This window comes from Pezoporus occidentalis, unplaced genomic scaffold (assembly GCF_034315485.1).
Source record: "Pezoporus occidentalis ecotype Australia unplaced genomic scaffold, CSIRO_AGI_Poc_V1 ctg47, whole genome shotgun sequence".
In the NCBI taxonomy this organism is placed as follows: Eukaryota; Metazoa; Chordata; class Aves; order Psittaciformes; family Psittacidae; genus Pezoporus; species Pezoporus occidentalis.
In genome coordinates, this window is record NW_026915802.1 from 4,312,167 (window position 1) to 4,331,348 (window position 19,182).

The window sequence follows — 19,182 nt, forward strand, 5'->3', positions numbered from 1 at the left end:
TTTTATACCAGAATTTTTAATTGTTCACATCAGTACTCCTATATATAAAAGAACGGATTAAACTAATATAATTTAGACTATATTGTGAAGATTTTTTAACACTCCAAGTTAAATGTTTTTTCTGTCTTGTTGATTATGAGAACAGTCTGAAGTGTATTACAATATATCGGGGTATTTATATGCAAGATTTGCTAGGTTTTGTAGCTTTATTTATTCATCCGAATAAAGGTACGATTTTGTATTGCTAAGATAGAATGGTGTAGTAGTTTAAGCACAGCTGGCAACCCAGAAACCATGCAGCCACTTGCTCACTCTTCCCCTTTCCTCCCCCCTGCTCCCAGAGGGATGGGGAGGAGAATCGAAAGAATGTAACTCCCACAGGTTGAGATAAGAACAGCCCAGTAACTATGATACAACACAAACCACTGCTGCTACCACCAATAATAATAATGATAAGGGGAATAACAAGGGAAGAGAATACAACTGCTCAGCACCCGCCAACCAATACCCAGCCTGACTGAGCAGTGAACTAGCCCTTCCGGGTAGCTGCCACCCCCAGTATATATACTGGGCATGACATGCTGTGGTATGGAATACCCCTTTGGCTAGTTTTGATCAGGTGTCCTGTTTCTGTTTCCTCCCGGCTTCCTCTCCTCCCTGGCAGAGCATGAGACTCACAAAGTCCTTGGTCAGAGTAAACATTACTGAGCAGCAACTAAAAACATCAGTGTTATCAGCATTGTTCTCAGGCTGAAAGTCAAAAACACAGCATTGCAGCAGCTACTAAGAAGGAGAAAAATTACTGCTATTGCTGAACCCAGGATAAATGGTTATTTTTCTGCTGTCTCTTCCATCTTGCTGACTTTAGGAGGATTAGAAAATAAAAATATCAGTATTAGTAGTCTAATTATATTAATATTAAATGTTTCAGATTCCGTGTTATGCAGAAATCTGGATGGTCTTCAGTGTGTTAAATCAATGTAGTTAATCATTTACAATATCATTTCTCATAGATCTGTACAAAATACAAATTAATTAACTTGTTATAAGCACTTCCTTAGTTCTGTTCCCCCCATCTGGTTTGCAAGCTTTTGAGAATGACACTACAAATGTTATTTACTGTTTACTGTATAACAATGATACTACATTCTCCCTTTCTTATAACAAATACACAAATGCGCTCAAGTTATTTCATTTCTGCAATTGGCAGAACCCCTCATAGAGTCTACAGTGTTTGTTACTGCTCAATCTGTATTTAAGCTTTCTGGATTTAATCAGGTTTTATTGAGAAAACCTTAATTTAAAATTTATGTGTGGAAGTTCCAGGCTTTTTTTTTTTTTTTATACCTTCCAAGCTGACACAAAATCAATTTTATGGTATGCCATAAACACATACAAAAGACTTTAGTTTTATTGGTTTCTCAAGGAAAATAATTTTTAATTGTACTGTCTGTCTTGCTGTAGAGTTAAGCCACCCCTGAGAAAGTGAACTGAATGTATTCTTCAGAGTCCGAAATAAGTGTAAGTGAAGGGTGGAAAATATATAAACTATAACTAGATGGTAAAAGGTTTAATGTTAACTTTCAGTAATGTTGTAAAAATGTTTCATAAATATTAATGACCTACTAATATTTTTGAATACCAACTGGATCATATAGTAACTTTTTTTTAAGCTGTTGTAAATTTCAGTGGGAAAACAGGAGCAGTTTTTAAAGAAATGAAATATTTTCCAGCTTCTATATTTTGAAGCTAGATAGTCTTCTTACTATCTTGTTTTAGAGCAATTATTTCTCTCTATACCTAGGTGAAAAGACTCAGGGACACAGTGGTTTCCTTGTCATAAAAAGACGCAAGGGCACTGTAGTCTCCTAGCCATAAAATAAGGACTAAATCAGAACATCTTCAAGTGTCTTTTTCAGCAGTCTGAGGACAGAAATTGGAAGGACAGAAATAAACTTCATATTTAGTCCCAGTGTCCTAAACTATTAAATTTGTGGGTAAATTCTCTTATTTTCTCTCTGAAATGTCTATTTACTTTTAGTTGAGGCAGAAGTTTATTGTATTTCTTGAAAATTTCATTATTGCAATACAAACTATAGCTGGGAAATGCACCTACAGTGATCCATTACTTATCAAAGCTTGTTAAATTCTCTATCCAGATAATAAAAGTTTACTAAAGTGAATTATCAGTCAATGTTTGTCAAAGTCACTCAATAAAAAAGAGTCAGTGCAGCTAGATGAAGCTGCAGCTGTAGCTGTAGAAGTAGATATAGATTTAGGTGTAGATGCAGATGTTGATGATGTAGCTGTAGCTGTAGATGTAGACATAGACACAGAAGTAGATGTAGGCGTAGGTGTAGATGTAGGTGTAGGTGTAGATGAGGGTGAGGAGAGAAAGAGGAAGGGAAATAAGCTGGTGACTGCGTTGAACGTTATACCTATTTATAGGTATCACTTTTGCATGAACTGAAAGGGTGAAAAAAAAAATACTTTGCAGTACACAATTTTAGAGTAAATGAGAAAATTCTGACTAAGACTAAAATTTAGAGTATGTGTTAGCGTCTTCAGTAAATTCTTCTGGTGAATGCCCAAGGAAAGGAGCACAGATTTGAAAGCCCTACCTTTTTCCTATGCCAGCCTTTGTTGGCTATTAACAGAACAATTATGACCAGCCCTGACAAAATATTTGTTTCTCAAGACTTCCTTGGCCATAGGTTTGTTTAGGTCTGCATGGCCAGAAAGTGGCCTCTTAGCTGAGGGGTGCCCCAGTCTGTTAGGCAGTCCCTCTAGAAGGACTAGGGAACTTTTAACATTTATCTTTTTTTTTTTAAATAACTAATTAAATAAAATTATCATAATGTTATTGTTAAAAATAACAGAGAGAAGAATGTGTTATGTATTGATATGAGAAAATGACATGTCATGAAAATTAATGAACTGACATTATTTTATGTCCTTTCAGGAGCCATTTTTGTTTTATTTATTCTGGCTTCTAAACAAATATGATGGCTTGAATACGAACAGGCTTATCACAGATGGCAGGAGAAAGCATCTGTTTTCAGAAATATCATTTCAACCACATTAGAAAGGCATATTATCAGCATATATATATAAGAGGCCTCTAAATTGTAAAGTAATTACAGAACTTAACATTAATTTGTACCTTTTCCAGGACATTGATTGTGGCTTTGTGGTTTCCTTGATTCTTTTGGACAAATTTCATCTTGCATTTAAAAGCTGGCTATGTGATATTTACGCATTTCAGATTCTCTCTGCCCTGCGCTCTCTCTATAAACAGATAGAAGTCAATCATTAACAAATTCTAAAATGATTACTTGCCTGAAATGAGCAGTTAGTAAAAATAACTGCATTGGGCAGTGACACCTCACACTAAAATTGTTGAATATGTTCATTTCATTTGTGAGCTTTGGGCACTCTTGCAAAACACACGTGCTATAAATATAGCAAATAAAATATAAAAATAACAAAATTCACCCATTTCCTCACTTCATCTAATTGCTAGTTATTTTTCTTTACCTATATTTGTCTCTCTTTTTTGGATTGAATAAGTTAAAATTATGGTTCTATTTGAGAATCACAAAAAAACATCTTGCTTTTCAAACAGAGGAGATGATTCTCTGGAATCTGCAGCTATTAATTTGGGTAATTTGCAAGAGTGTTAATGGATACTATTAAGTTGAGGCCTGAAATTCAGATCATGCAAAACAAAGAATTTTTTGAAACATAATAAAAATAGAAATCATTCCCTCTGCTCAAATAACTACCATTTTGCGGATAATTCCAGCATGTTTGTACTGAACAGGATTTAGAATGTAGTTTAAAAACCAAAACAGTGTCAGAAATGTTTTCATCTGCTTAATGACTTCTCAAAAATCCATGTGGCCACTTGGACTAGCATGCTTCCTTTTTGTCTTCACAGTTCATTATGTTTAATATCTTGGTGCCTTGTGAATGTCTTGTGACTTCTGTGCCTGTTTCTGAGGGCAAAATATTTTTTGAAAATCTACTTAATTTTTAGATAGGGTATCCTAAAGGCTTTCTAAAAATCCTGTCCTGGGTAAACCTACCTTATAAACACTAGAATCATGCTGACCCTATTATGGCTTAAAATGTATGGCAAGAACAGCCCACAGTGGAATACTATCAAATTGATTCAAGTTCTGTTATGTCTTCCTAACAGCTTTCTGACTACATTTAAGGATTTCTTGTTTTCAAGATAGATGAACACAGCCAAAATCCAATTTCCACCCATGCATTACAGAAAGCCTAATTAAAAGTGCTTATTGCTGATGTAATTTTCATGATGAAAGTATGTAATACTTACCAAATTGTGTACAGCTTTAGAGCTTCTGGCTGGGTGCTAGTATAATGTTGACTTAAATGGTTAAGATGATAATCGCTAGATGTGACAAATAGCATTTAATTTTTTCAGTGCACTACCAGTTCTAGGGCCCAGTATTTTTCCTGTGATTCTGTCTGCATTTAGTTAGCAAACTTCTTACTAAACAAAAGAACATTTTACCACTTCTTTAAATGTGCTAAAGTCCTGTACGAGTACACAAATGTGTAGCTAAACCAAAGTCTTCCATTCTTTCAGCAGAATGGTTGTAAGGACATAGTGGTTTGTGTAAAGACTTAATACATTGCTTGGGGGGTTGGGATGTTTTGGGGGGTTTGGGTTCTGCTGGTTTTGGCTGGAGTACAGTTAATTTTCTTCATAGCAGCTAGTATGTTTCTATGTTTTGGATTTGTGCTAAAACCAGCGTTGATAACACAGGGACTGTTTTGATTTGCTGAGCAGTGCTGACACGGAGTCGAGCACTTTTCTGCCTCTCACAATACTCCACCAGCAAATAGACCCCAACTGACCAAAGGGAAATTCCGTACCATATCACATCATTCTCAGCAATAAAACTAGGGGGAATGCTGGCCAAGGGAATGTTGCTCGAGGATTGGCTGGGCATGGGTCAGTTGGTGGTGAGCAATTGTTTTCATTTCCGTCACTTAGGGGTTTTTTGAGTTTTATTTCTCTCTCTTTGTTATTTTCCTTTTCATTACAATTTATTATTATTGTTTTATTACTATTATTAATACTAATACAACTACTACTACTGTTTTATTTTAATTATTGAACTGTTCTTATGTCAACTCACTAATTTTCTCACTTTTACAATTTCAATTCTCTTCCCCCCATCTTGCTGCACAGGGAGTGAGCAAGCAGCTCTGTGGTGCTTTGTTGCTGAATGGGGTTATACCACAATATGGGTATTTATTTATTTGCTTATTTATTTGATTTTCAGTTGTTTACTAACACTGATGACACTGAGAGTTGCTGATGTTCTGAAAACCAGGTCAGGCATATTCAAATTCTTAAATGTGGATTTAGATGTCTAATGCTAATTGTTAACTGACACTTGCAAAAATATGTTTACTTATGTAATGTCTTGCCTGATTCTTTTAAAGCTTAAAACTCTAAAGAGGAAAAAACCAAATTTTTGTTAGCTCAGTAAAAGATATGGGAAGGTTGCCATCAGCATACAACTTTGTTGAGAGCTTCCTTGTTTTTTCCTTCCTTGACATCAGAGAAGTTAGACCTAAAACTTTTCTATATTTGTCAGTGGTGTCCTAACTTTGTTATAGATCAAAGCAGATCACCAGTGCTCTGAAATTTGAAGCCTTCAGGTTCGTGATGCATATAAGGAATCTGTAGCTTCAGTCTTTATCTCAGAGAAATGTCTGGTAGTGTGTTAAAATAAGTAGAAAAGTTTTTGTTGGCCTCATTGGAAAGGGGTTAGGTCCTTTAACGCTTTGGCACCAGTTTTCTCAGCTGAAAAACACCTTTTTCTTTGCCCTTAGAGCAAAAAGTGTTTTGAATTCATGCGCAAATCCATATTCATTCAGACCAAGGAAATGGGAATGAGCGCTTCATCCGTGATCTCATTGATTGAGAGCAGAGGAGCCAGCTAGATTAGCAAAGTAATTGATTGGACCATTGCAAATGTACATTTTGCTTTGAACGTCAGTAGAGACACCAGTGTTATCACTCATTTTGTTTGCTTAGACATAATACACCCTCTAAGTGGTATCATGTAGTGGAAAGGGTTTGTAGCATTTAAACTCATTTATAGAGTCTATTCTTGTCAAGATAACAATAGCTCCAGTCACCAGCTGGCCCAGACCACTACTCTTAATTAATATTGCTGGCATTGATATTTGGTATTTTGTCTTCCCATGCCTGTTTATTAAATGCAATTTCTCCGGTACTTAATAGTACTTAATAGAGTGTGAAATCTATATGCAACACATGCACTGTATTATTGCTATTAGGGCTTTTCTGAAAAAAAAAATAATAATGAAACCAAGGAAGTTAGTGCATCAAAGAAAGTAAAGAATGGTGCTGCTGATTACTCTATTAAGACGTGCCTGAATGTACCATGGATTGAAACCTTTTCACTCTACATTTTTGAAAGCATCTTGGTAACTCTCACCTAAAGAACACTCTTTGAATTACTGGAAGATATAAAACATGACCTAAGGTTTTATCCAATATTTGTTTGCTGTTATACATCAAGGAGAATATATTACAAAGTGGAAGAAGGCTGTGTCCCCTGTAACAGGTTTGGCCTTTTAAAGCACGGGCTAACGTTCACTATCCTGCCAGCTCGAGAAAAATATAATGTAGCTCAGGTCCCATTGTGTTGTTAACTTTGAGAATTTGCAGTCTAAGAAGGACAAATTTCCCTCCTTTCTCAAGCTGCTTAATATTGATATATCTGTTGCTCTATTAAAGACTTACAATTATGAAGTACTAGCATTACATTCTTATTAGTTACATGCAGAAAATATGACACAATATACTGGTTTAGCATGACCCCCATGCTCCACTGTCATCTACAGCAGGCAGGATTATGTTGGTATCGATCCTGACAGCAAAACTGGACTCTACACAAGAGGAGATAAACTGGCTAATGTTTCTTAGAGCTTACTCTGTTAAATATAATTTTCGGAAATATAATTTCACACTTTGTACCACACATTTTTTTGTATCATATTCCTTTACTGTTGCTGCAGTGCTTCATTTCATGCCAGTTTGATTAAACTTGCTTAATGCAGTGTTTTTACATCAGTCACTTGAGTACAGAGGAGGCGTCATCTGTAATGTATTCTTTTAGGTTTTTACCTAAGGAGTTGTTTAGCAAAGTGCAGATGGTAGAATTTAACTGACCATCTCCTTTTGCAAATTTGACCCAGCTTTGTGCCATGTACGTCTATAGTTAAATCACTAATAATTCTACAATGCTGGATATCAGTTTAAATCATTATTATCTTAATTTAGGCTGTCCAATATCTGTAGCATTAAACAAAGGCATGCCTGTACTCTAAGTTGAAGAAAACTAACAAGAAGAAATAAAAAGTTAAAGTGCGTGGATGGATAAATTATTGCACCCGAGCCTTATGACAGAATGGAATGTGATCCTGCTTTCTAAACCGTGGGAGAGGCTTAGATTTTATTCATGTCTTCCCTTGCTTTGTTTTCCAATTGAGACTCCCACTCAGAGGGATGACTATTTGAAAATGAAGCCAGCTACTGGCTCTCCAGTCATACGGAGTTCATAAACAATTCAAATACAGACAGTCCTCTAGACCTCCATTCCTGGGTGTGGGAGTAAACAAGATTGCTGATGACAGGCTTTGATAGCTTTTATGAAATTTAACCAAAAGCCAGCCCTGGAGTCTCAGAATCCCTGCAGAACCACCATCTCCAGTCTCCTCTGTAATATAACAACCATGTCTCTCCAAGGAATGCAATATGTACCTCTCAATTATGGAACCATTTTGATATGCAAGCATCAGAGTGAGGGAAGTTGGCTTCTGCTACACAGACTTTCTATCTGCTTCACTTTAGTGATGTCTCTTAAATGGAGCAGATCGCTATTTTTTAATCTGAGTATTTAAACAAAGCCATTGTACTACAGTCTCCTCCCTTTCTCATGTATGATTCTAGCAGTTCCATATTGGCAAGAATATCAGTAGACACTTTAGACCCTATACTAAGAAAAATTTCCATCATCTTATCTTCCTGTTTCCACCTAGATATTCCCTCTCTCTGTCCTCTCTTCCCTTTCCCCTTCTCACCCTTTCTCTCTCCCCTCACCTCTCATCTTCCCTCATTCCTCCCCTCCTTCAGTAACACTAAATGAGTTGATCTTTTTGCAAGTATAAAGATTAAACAAAGCTTTGATGAATCATTTTATCATTACTGTTAAGACAAGCCTTTGGTCTTAGCCAACCTGTGATGTCTCAGAGTCATTCCTTGATTTCCAAAGTTACACTGCACCCATTTCTTAAGAATCTTCATTAACTCCACAGTGCAGCCAGTTTTAATATGGCCACTGCATGAAATTATGGACTGGATGCAGATAGATGGCTTACTAGGAGAGCGAAGTAAGGGAAGTGATTAAGTGCTAGTGACATTTGTCAGATGTGTAAATTACTGTAAAACATAGATCTCATGAAGTGTTCGCTCTGTAAGAGAGAAAGCGTTCCAATACTATATATAGATATATGACCAGAGACCTCCTGAGTCACCAAGTGCTGTCTCCTGTTAGCAAAGACAATTATTGTATGCAATTGTTTCTGTAAACCTCACACACACACAAAAAAAAAAAGCAAGCTGCACAGGTAAGTACAATAAATGTAATCTGCAAAAGAAACAAGTCAAATAGTTTACTGTTATTCTAAAGCATTCACTTATACACCAGGTTTTAGAGACAGACTAGTGAAAAGAGATTACAGAAGTTATTACTTGAAAAGTAGTTTTAGAAAGCAGGTATTGTACAACTGTGCATTAAACATGTTCAAATTTTTAATTCTATATTCGGCCAGGGAGCAAGAATTTCAAAGTCAGATATGAAGTTTAAAGTTGCATAGATACCACTCAATTTGATATGAGTGGAGATATGATGCATAAAGTTTTGAAAATATACCTGTTTAAATTAGTTATAGGTGCTTCCATGATCTGCTCTCTTGCTTATTGCAATCTTTGCTTCAGACATCATGCTCATAAGGATTAGTTTTCCTTATTTTATACAAAAGTTGGTGGGTTTTTTCTCAGTTATCATAAGAATAAAGATTCTCCATAATTTTTTATTTCATAATGTTCTTTCTTTCCTAGTTTTGGCATCACTATGCACACTGTGCTTTTTATTTCAAATAATTGTAAAACCAAAAAAAGGGACTTGCAAAGAAAGCAAAAAAACCCACCCTATTTTGTTTTCTGGTGTGAGCACAAACAAACAGAATCCTTAAATTGGGCTACCTCTATTATCTCTATGTGCTGCACCAGACACACTAAAACTGAATAAAAGAACATATAAATCATAAAGGTGACAGCTAACATAATACCTTTAGAAAGAGCATTAAATTTTAATTAACTCTTTATGTATCTTTGTAACAAGATCCTACTTTTGTTCACTGCAAGGTACACATATCCCACATTATGAACATTGGAATTCATGTTTTAGCAAAATACAGCTGTTGTTGCAACTATTTTGCTTCTACTTTTAGATAGTGGAGGGAGTGGGGTGCAGAAAACATGCTTATTCATAAACACCTACATTATTGACATTTAAAACTGGGTGAGACAAACTCCATTACTGCTGTTGTGGTTGGGGGTTCTCCTCACAGCTTTATTTTCTTCTTGCTATTAAGTAATGTAAACTAGTCTTCAAACTCACAGTGTCTATTCCAGCTTGTCTGAACACATTGAGGGTGCCAGAAGGGAAAGATGGAAACCATTTATATAATGACTGAGTACATGAGGATTAGTACAAGAAAGATTTTGGGTTTCCCTCTTTCTGTGTGCACTGCAGAGAATTTGCACTTGTTATTTCATGGAAAGAGTAGGCAAAATACTGGCAATTTACAATCTGATCAAACACAAATAGCTATTTTTAACTAATTACCTATGATTCAGATTGTTCATCCAATTATAAAGTTTAGAACAAGGGTATAGTGCATTATAGAAAGAAAGTCTGTGCCCTGAGTTGCTGAGGTGCAAAAACCTTATCTTTTGATGTTAATAGCAGAATCCTAAAGACTATGTTTCTAATACTCCTGCTTAGAAGGATATTGCATAGACACTGGTAAGACTAGAAGGCAATTGTGGCGGTAGGAAAAAAAGTGTTATCTCTTTCTTCTACTTCCAGAAGTTACTTACTGTTTTACTGCATCAAGTCAGTATTACAATGTAAAAACATCTGAATATTTATTATTCAAAAGAACCATGATTTTCTTTTTAAAACCTAACTTATGCATCACATATTTTCATTTTTATCATCAATGATATATAGTGTAATTTAAATGTCTTATTTATGAGTCTTCTTCTTTCTTCCCTCTTTCAAATTTTTCCTTAATGCACTGTATTTTACTCAAGTTCTATTGTTGACACAGGAGTAGTATCTACAGCTGATAGGAAGAATGACAGTTTTAATGCAGACTAGGATTTGATTATCATGCAGTAAAGCTCCACTCTTACACTGGAGTAATACAACTGAGTTGTATAATGCAAAGCCTAATTTTTTGCCAACTGGTTTTCATAATATATACTTTTTTATTATATATATACTTGCATATACTTGAAAGGTGCAGTTGTAAGCTGTGTATTGAAACTGAACTTACAAAAAAGCCAGAAAATACACGACTAAGCCTGATGTGTAACTATGTGGTGAAAATATGGACATATATATATATATATATATATATATATAAAACCTATTGTACAACCAACAGTATTTTCAGTAGAGAGATAATATAAATTCTTATTTCATTTGAATATTTACTTGACTAAATATTGTTATAAAACAAACAAAGATTGCTTTCACAGCACTATTGTTTTCCACCGTGTATTTCTAAATAAAAACAAAGAAAGCCAGAAAACTGGTCTATATGAAGTTTGCTTCTTAAATTTTAAAATTCACAATCAACAGTTTAAAATAAGTGGTCTGGAAAAGAGATCAGTCTGCATGTCTGACATACCCAGAGTAAGTAGTTCCCAAATAGTGTAAAGCGTTCAACTCCAACAGAAGAATTTTATTTTAACCATTCTTTTTGAGGGTAACATGTCAAAGCTTAGCACTTTTTTCTGGATTCAGTTCAGTTGGCTCACATTCTCCTACAGTCCAGCTTTCCAATCAGTTGTGATCTAATGCATGAGAATAAATAAAATCTATAAACCTACCTCTGGTCATAATTTTGATTTAGTCAATATGCTGAAATACATTATTTATCCTGAAAACAGTGTGAGCAGAAAATAGCCCAGGTTTCCTAGTTAATAAAATGTAAGATGTATTGTTTTAAACACTATTTATTTAACAACCCAATCAAATTGATTCATCCATCCTTTCAAGAGAATTTTCTGTAAAACTATACTCACAGGAATAATAAAATATAATAAAAAATAATCACTTCAGAGCAGAGTATTTTGTTATGCTTCATGATGTGTAAATGTGTAAAGATTTTGCTCACTAAAGTCACCTAGTAAAGCAACACAGTCCGAGATACGTTCATATTTAAGAAGGTGCATTGTCGCAAGAAATTTTAGTTTTATATTTGTGACTGAATTTTAGCTTAAGAAGTCAATATGACTTCTGAAGCAGCACATCAGGTGTCCCTGCCCATAGCAGGGTGGCTCGAAGAAGATGATCTTTAACACCTATACCCAAACCATTCCATGAAGATGATGATGAGGATGATGATGATTTTCTTATAGATGTCAATGATTAAGCATATGAAATAAATTTGCGGGCTTTACATTTTGTGTGGAGAATCAGAATATAAAGAAATCTATGAAAACATAGGATCAAGTTAATAGAACAAAAGTAAAAGTTCATTTACAGATGACAATTGTAACAGTTCTTACTGGACATCAAAGAACAAGTGCTTAATTTTCTTTCTCTAACATCGCCTATTTCTAAAGAGCTGAAGTCAGTTTTTTCACAGATAGGTTGTAAAGAAAACCCTGTTACTTGGAAATATTTAAATAATATGGTGTTTATTCATAACACATTTCCCTGAAAAGTGTTATCTAGAAGAGAGAAACAAGAGAAACAAGAAAAGAGAAAAATATAATCTCATTTTTCCTACTTTATACCATACCATTGATTATCATTTTTTATCCTCAGGCTGTTCTCATATAATTACTCGTACAATCAATGTTTAAGATAGAAATCAAAGTTGGTCTCTTCTACAGCCATAGAGACTCCTATTACCGGTAGGACCAGTGGACAAAAAGGACTATGTGAACAAGTATATCTCAATTAATTATCTTATCCTTTCTTTTCACTGTTGATTTTAATAGCAAAAAAAAATATCAAAACTGAATGGTCCACAGTCATGCCACGATACTTCAGAATTTGCTGGCATGCTGTCACCATATACGTGTTAAATGCTTTGCTACTCCACACTTTGCTCTGTCTTCTCTTAAAAAAATCATCTGTAATTTCCTAGAATGTAAGATTTTGGTTCCTGGCCAGCAGAGCTACAGGCCACCTGCTGAAATTAAACAGAGAAAAGATTTGCATCAAGGTACTAAAAATGCATGTCCAAGTTCTTCGTCTAAACTTGGACTGAGAGATGAAAACCTTAAGAAGTCTGAAGATTTTAACACATCTGCACAACTACTTGAAAGGTATCGGAAAGGATCTAAAACTTCTATTTATTTTAGGATTGTCTTTTAAAATACTATTTCATCTAAAATATATAGCCAAAATTCTCCTTCAAGGGTAAATATTTTCCAAAAGTGACATTATATTAATTAATTCATTCTTAGGCTGCTGGAAAAACTGTGTAAAAATAGATATCAGGCTGATTTAAAAAAAATATATTCCTTTTACTCTTTATTATTTTTTATAAGAAATTCAGTTTTAAAAAACCTCTATTATTTTTTCTAATGTGAGAGTACCATACTTTTTACTCTTTATTATTTTTTATAAGAAATTCAGTTTTAAAAAACCTCTATTATTTTTTCTAATGTGAGAGTACCATACAAGTCCTTCTCCAGTCTCTCAACAATGGAATTGTGACATCTAATACAAAATTATTATATACGCTAGTAAATACGGAGCAGCACACCCTTCTCAAGTATTTTTCAGAATTTTCAGGTGTGACACACATACTGTTGGCATCCATACCAGCTCTACTGTTGAAGCATGGTTTATTCAGTGTGTGATACATTCATCTGTCCAGAATTCACTGATCATCAATTCTGTTGTATTCAGAATATCAGATGTGTAATTAGTGCCTTGCCATCATTGCACTTGAACAGGGAATGCCAGTAGAACCTGTCAACTTCACCGTCAAACATGCTTTACAAACAGCTTACTCCAGGAGCAAGAGACAGTGGATTCTTTACTAGGAATTTGTAAGGAATGAGGTAATTCAGTTCAATTTAATTGCAGGCATTAGTGTTCAGCATAGTAAAATAGCACTAAGGTCAACAGACTTAAAAGCTTTTTGTTTGCAGAACAATTCTCCACTTATTCCTACTGCTCTGGTAAAGTTATGCCAATCTGAACAATTTTACACACCAAGCTGCAGTATATTCTACCACCATCTTTTTGTCTAAACACTTGCAAAATCTGTCTAAGCCAGACCTCTCTCATGCAATTTCAAGCTTAATTTAACTCATCTTACAAACAGACATAACAGAAGAATACCATATCCCATAGCAAACAGAGCTGAGCACATGTTGTGTGATTGTGTTTATCTAAGTAAATTCACTGTGGCTCTGCGGCCCCTACTTTAAATAGAAATTATTCCAGGCATTTGTAATTAGGTCATGGATGATGAGCTGTATTTTAAATTTTTGTTTTCCATGTTCTCAAGCCCGATAAGGCAACATCAGCACTAACCAGTGGACCTTGCTTTTCTGCAGTGTAGTTAACTGTCTTGTCTCAATATTTAATTCTTATTTGCTTCCTCAGCTCATCTCTTTCTGTATTCATCTACAGCCTTTCCCTGAAACTACGTCTTCATTCATTTAAGAATCCTTCAGAGATTCTTAGGCTTTCAGGTAACAAATATTATGTCATTTTTAAGCATCCAAATCATCAATAGATTTCAGAAGCAAAAGTTCAAAACCAGGTAGTACTATAGCAAAAAACAGATGTTAAATGATGTTCAAAGTAACAATTATATGGACAATGGCCTGCTTGTAATGTATATTGAGTATTGACGCATTGCTGCAAGTCTCACTCCCAGATTACAAAATTAGCTGTGTGGGTGAGCAGGTAATTATGTGATGAATACAAGTTCCCTGAAGTTGATATTAAACTTGTTATTGTGTAAAATATATCTCAGATACTGTCTCGTTGTGTTTTCCCCTGTCAGAAAGAGTCTAAAAAAATTTCTGTGTTCAGATTTATATTAGAATCATAGAACCATAGAATCATAGAATAGTTAGGGTGGGAAAGGACCTTAAAATCATCTAGTTCCAACCCTCCTGCCATGGGCAGGGACACCTACCACTAAACCAAGTTGCCCAAGGCTTTGTCCAGCCTGGTCTTAAACACTGCCAGGGATGAAGCATTCACAACTTCCCTGGGCAACACATTCCAGTGCCTCACCACCCTCACAGTAAAAAACTTCCTCCTTATATCCAACCTAAACTTCCCCTGTTTAAGTTTTAACCCATTACCCCTTCTCTTATCACTACAGTCCCTAAGGAAGAGTCCATCTCCAGCATCCTTGTAGCCCCCCTTCAGATACTGGAAGGCTGCTATGAGGTCTCCGCGCAGACTTCTCCAGGCTGAACAGTCCCAACTTTCTCAGCCTATATTCATATGGGAGGTGCTCCAGTCCCCTGATTATTCTCGTGGCCCTTCTCTGCACTTGTTCCAACAGTTCCATGTCCTTTTTATGTTGAGGACACCAGAACTGCACACAATACTCCAGGTGAGGTCTCACAAGAGCAGAGTAGAGGGGCAGGATCACCTCCTTCAACCTGCTGGTCATGCTCCTTTTGATGTAGCCCAGGACACGGTCGGCTTTTTGGGCTGCAAGTGCACACTGCCTGCTCACGTTCATTTTTTTATTGACCAACACCGCCAAGCCCTTCTCCGCAGGGCTGCTCTGAATCTCTTCTTTGTCCAACCTGTAGGTGTGCCTGGGATTGCTCCAGCCCAGGTGTAGGACCTTGCACTTGGCATGCTACATTCTGTTCTTTGATTTGTATTTGATCACTGATTTTGTTTTCTTTTTGTCAAACTACCAGCAGTTATGTGTCAGGAGTTAAAATGTGAAAGAAAGCATCAGTGGCAATGTGAAGCACATGTGCAGCTGTAGATTAAAGCTAGTTTCAGAAATAAAGTGCATCACAAAAGTATTTCTGTTCTAATTGACTGCAGAACTGGAAATGCCAAGATTTGTAACAGCCCTCCCATCAGTTCACTTTTATTTTCTGAAACGAAATATTTATTTCAGAATGGAGATATATTCTGTGATGGAGCTCCACCCCTCACTTTGGAGCTTTCCAGAATCTCAATGCAATTAGTGCATAGATGTCCTCGCAACAGGAATTTTATTTATTTCTTTATTGATATCTCAAACTCATGCTTCTAATGAAGGCTAAGGATATATACCATAAGGCTTGACTTTGCCAGGCACAAATGAGAAATATTTCCCATATGTGCTCACAAGTTGAGAAATGGACACTGGAATGGGAAAGGCAGAGGATCCTGAAATTGAAAATTAAGACAATTGCTCACTAGGAAAAGAGAGGTAATGAAAGTATCGCTCACATAATTGAAAATGCTCAGCATGTTGTAATTTCATTGCAAATTGGGTACAAAAGACTTCCAGGCTCCATGGCATTTTCATATTTAAATTAAAACATTTTCAAAAAAATGGTAAATCTCTCCAGCAAATTGTTTTTCTCTGAAATGCACTCTCTTTATAGATTTTGAAGCCTGAAATAAGCCCCCAAACAATGATGGCAGGTATGGACATCACAAATGGGCAAAACTAAATTACAGAATGTATCTTTGAAAATTGTCTGTGATCTTGGTGATTCTCTGTGTTAGGTATTCTATAACTTTAAGAAGATATTTTGTGATATTTTTTACCCTTTCCTAAATTTTGTTATTTCAATTAAGAAGCTATCCTATATTATATAGTTATACAATAGATTGATTCCCCTGACCTTTTCTTAAAGCTCAAAAATTTTTTGTATGACCTAGCTGCTGTCAATACTGTTGTTTTGTTAGAAATAAACCGGACTGTTTAGGTTGATCCTTGTAAGACCATTGAGTTCAATGAATAATTCAAAATTTTAACATATTTTCTCAGTATACATAAAAAAAAAAAACAAAAAAACAACCTGCAACAGCTTGTGGAACTCTTCTAATGGCAATAGCTCTCTACCACAAAAAGTGATCTTTTAGTTAGAGACAGGGAATGAACTGCAGGAGGTGGAGGAAACAGGGGTGGCAGAAGAAAGTATGATCTTCCTTGGAGACAACTCTGGTAATAAAAAGTATTTCCAGCATAATGAATCTGAATAGCAAAGAATAAAATAACATCTAACTGTATGAATGAGGTTATAGAAAGTAGAAATTTCCATACCTAGGATTTACAGTTCAGACCAGTGCAATATATAGAAATGCCTCACAGAGAAAGAGTAGAGATTTCTAACAGAATAGTTCTGCTGACAAAGGAAAAGCCTAAGCCACATAATGTTTAGACAGTATGGAGATCAGCCTGGGCCCTGCAAGCAACTAAGCAGGCAAAACAGAGATTGCCTAAGAGACAGATGATGAGACATCAGAAAACACCAGTGCCACTACTATCACATTTGCTTACGCAAAGTCATCAAAATTGGTCAGTGCTGCTCAGGCAAGTTTTGAGGTTTCTGAGCAGCAGCCACAGATAGTTGCTACCCCAATTCATGCTGCTTCCCCTGCAATAGGAGCTTGCTCTCCCGGGGCCCTCCCTTGGACCAGTTTCCCCACTGCCTGTTTTCTGCAGCTCTACGCTGGTGATAAGGGAGTCTGGCCCTGCCTGCAACTTCAGATAAATAAAACATTCACATGCTTTACAGTGAGGTTTTTTTTTATTTGCTTGTTCATTCTTCGTTTGTTTTTTTTTTTTTGTTTGGTTTGGGTTTTTTGTTTGTTTAGTGTTTTTTTTATTGTTGTTGGTTTGGGTTTTTTGTTTGTTGTTTATTTGTTTTCAAGCTAGTGCTTAATATCATGTATTTTAAGATGTGCTTATCTCCATGTACTGCCCCAATAAAAGTATATGTACTGAACTCCCTTCAAAGGGAAGAAGATCCTTCTGGCATGTGAAATTGCATGCTAAGCAACTATGAGTGTACTGTTCCCTGCTTTAGTTCAAGAGCAGAATTCCAGAAAACTGCTTTCAAATAGATAAGGGAATATGGTCCTGCCTGAAGGAGCACTTTCAGGAGCAAGGGGGTGGTCAAATCATTGCAGTCATCATCTAGCCATGACATCAAATAAATTGTTTGAGTTCAGTCCAGCTTCTGACTTTGACAGAAGGTAGACTTTATCCCATGAGAGATAGCTGTGTATTGCTGTACCTAAGGTATGGGCAAGGATAAAGGAATAGAGACAGAAATCCTTAAACAGTTCATTTTGCAGAGCTGTTAAGCAGTTCACTAATACGATGCCAGTATCTAGTTCCAGTATATGAGCCCTTAAACTGAAAAGGTAGAAATTCCTCACAAGTGTCTTACTTGCAAGTAGGAAATCCTGAGCTACTTATAAAAAGATATCATAATGCTAGCAATGAATCAGGAGTCAAGTTCATAGAAGGCAAGGAAAGGCAAAGTAAGGCAAGGAAGAACAAGCAAGATAAAGAAACCAGCCAAGTCTTCCAGGCATGCATCTGGAAAATAGGTATGAGCCAAATGAAGTTGATTCAGTGCCCTTCTTGGATCATGTATCTACTTGTAAATTCATTAGTGGAAAGAAATATAGCCACCCTAAGATTTTAAAGCAACTTTTTGCAAGTAAATATTGATTATTACACTGTACTAATATATTCCAAATCTCACTTATTTCTCATAAAAACATGTAATGAAAAGCATAAGTTGAAAATCAGCTAAAGTCATCTCTAAGAGAAGGCAGGTATTTATTCCTGAACTCTCCTGTTGATTTATCAAAATGGGTAAAAAGAGCACATGTTTGTATTTATAGCAAAGAATTTATCTGTCAAGAAAAACAATCTGGCTATTTTTTAATGACTAAATTTCCAGCTTCATTTACATAAAGCATCTGTTTATTCTGTGATTCTTCTGTCTGATTAATTGAATGTAAGCAGAATGATTAATTGATTAATCAATTATTTGGTTATTGCGTCTGCTCTCCAGATATTTGGTTGTATACTTATCTCTATGGAATAATCATTTACTTTCAAATTTCAATGCATGCATTAATGATGAAAGTTTATCTTTTACAGAATTTGCCTTTCTACCTAATGGCTTCAGGATGTGGCTTCACACCTTCTCATTTTTCATGTTATTCTTACTTTTCTTTGAATGGTAAACCAAATATGGCCCAAAGATACCAAGAATGGATTTGTCCCAGATCTACCCAAATCAGCACTGAGAACCTAGAAGGGTAGAGAGGTTTAGAATTGACCCAGGTTAATCGAGTACCTTAAATTTTAATTCAGTCAATCAACCTACCAAGATATTCATGGAGATGATTTGGCTTGTTGTAGAACCTGGATTTTGGGATAGTATTTGTTTTTTTCCATGCACAGAACTGAATTTGAAAGTGTATAAATATATTGTTGAATCACAAGACAGCAAACAGTTGCACTGCTTTCTTCAGTTCCTGTTGGCTTCTGTGCATTTCATTGAAATGAATGGAGCAAGGAAGAAGGTACTCTGCAGAATTGCTAACTGGCCTTATTTCTCCTATTTGACCCTTCAGCAAAGTGCTTTCTGCCAGTATAACAAAAGAACAAAAAACTGCTAATTTGTTCTGAAGCCAGATTCTTCAGCAGTTCACATTACTCCCTAACAAGCAGTTGAGCTTTGCTGCAGGCTAAGCATTTGTTTATATCACTCTTGCTTCATTTGAAAAGAGTATCAGCATAAAAAACATTGAGTTCTACAATGGGGTATTGTGAAATACT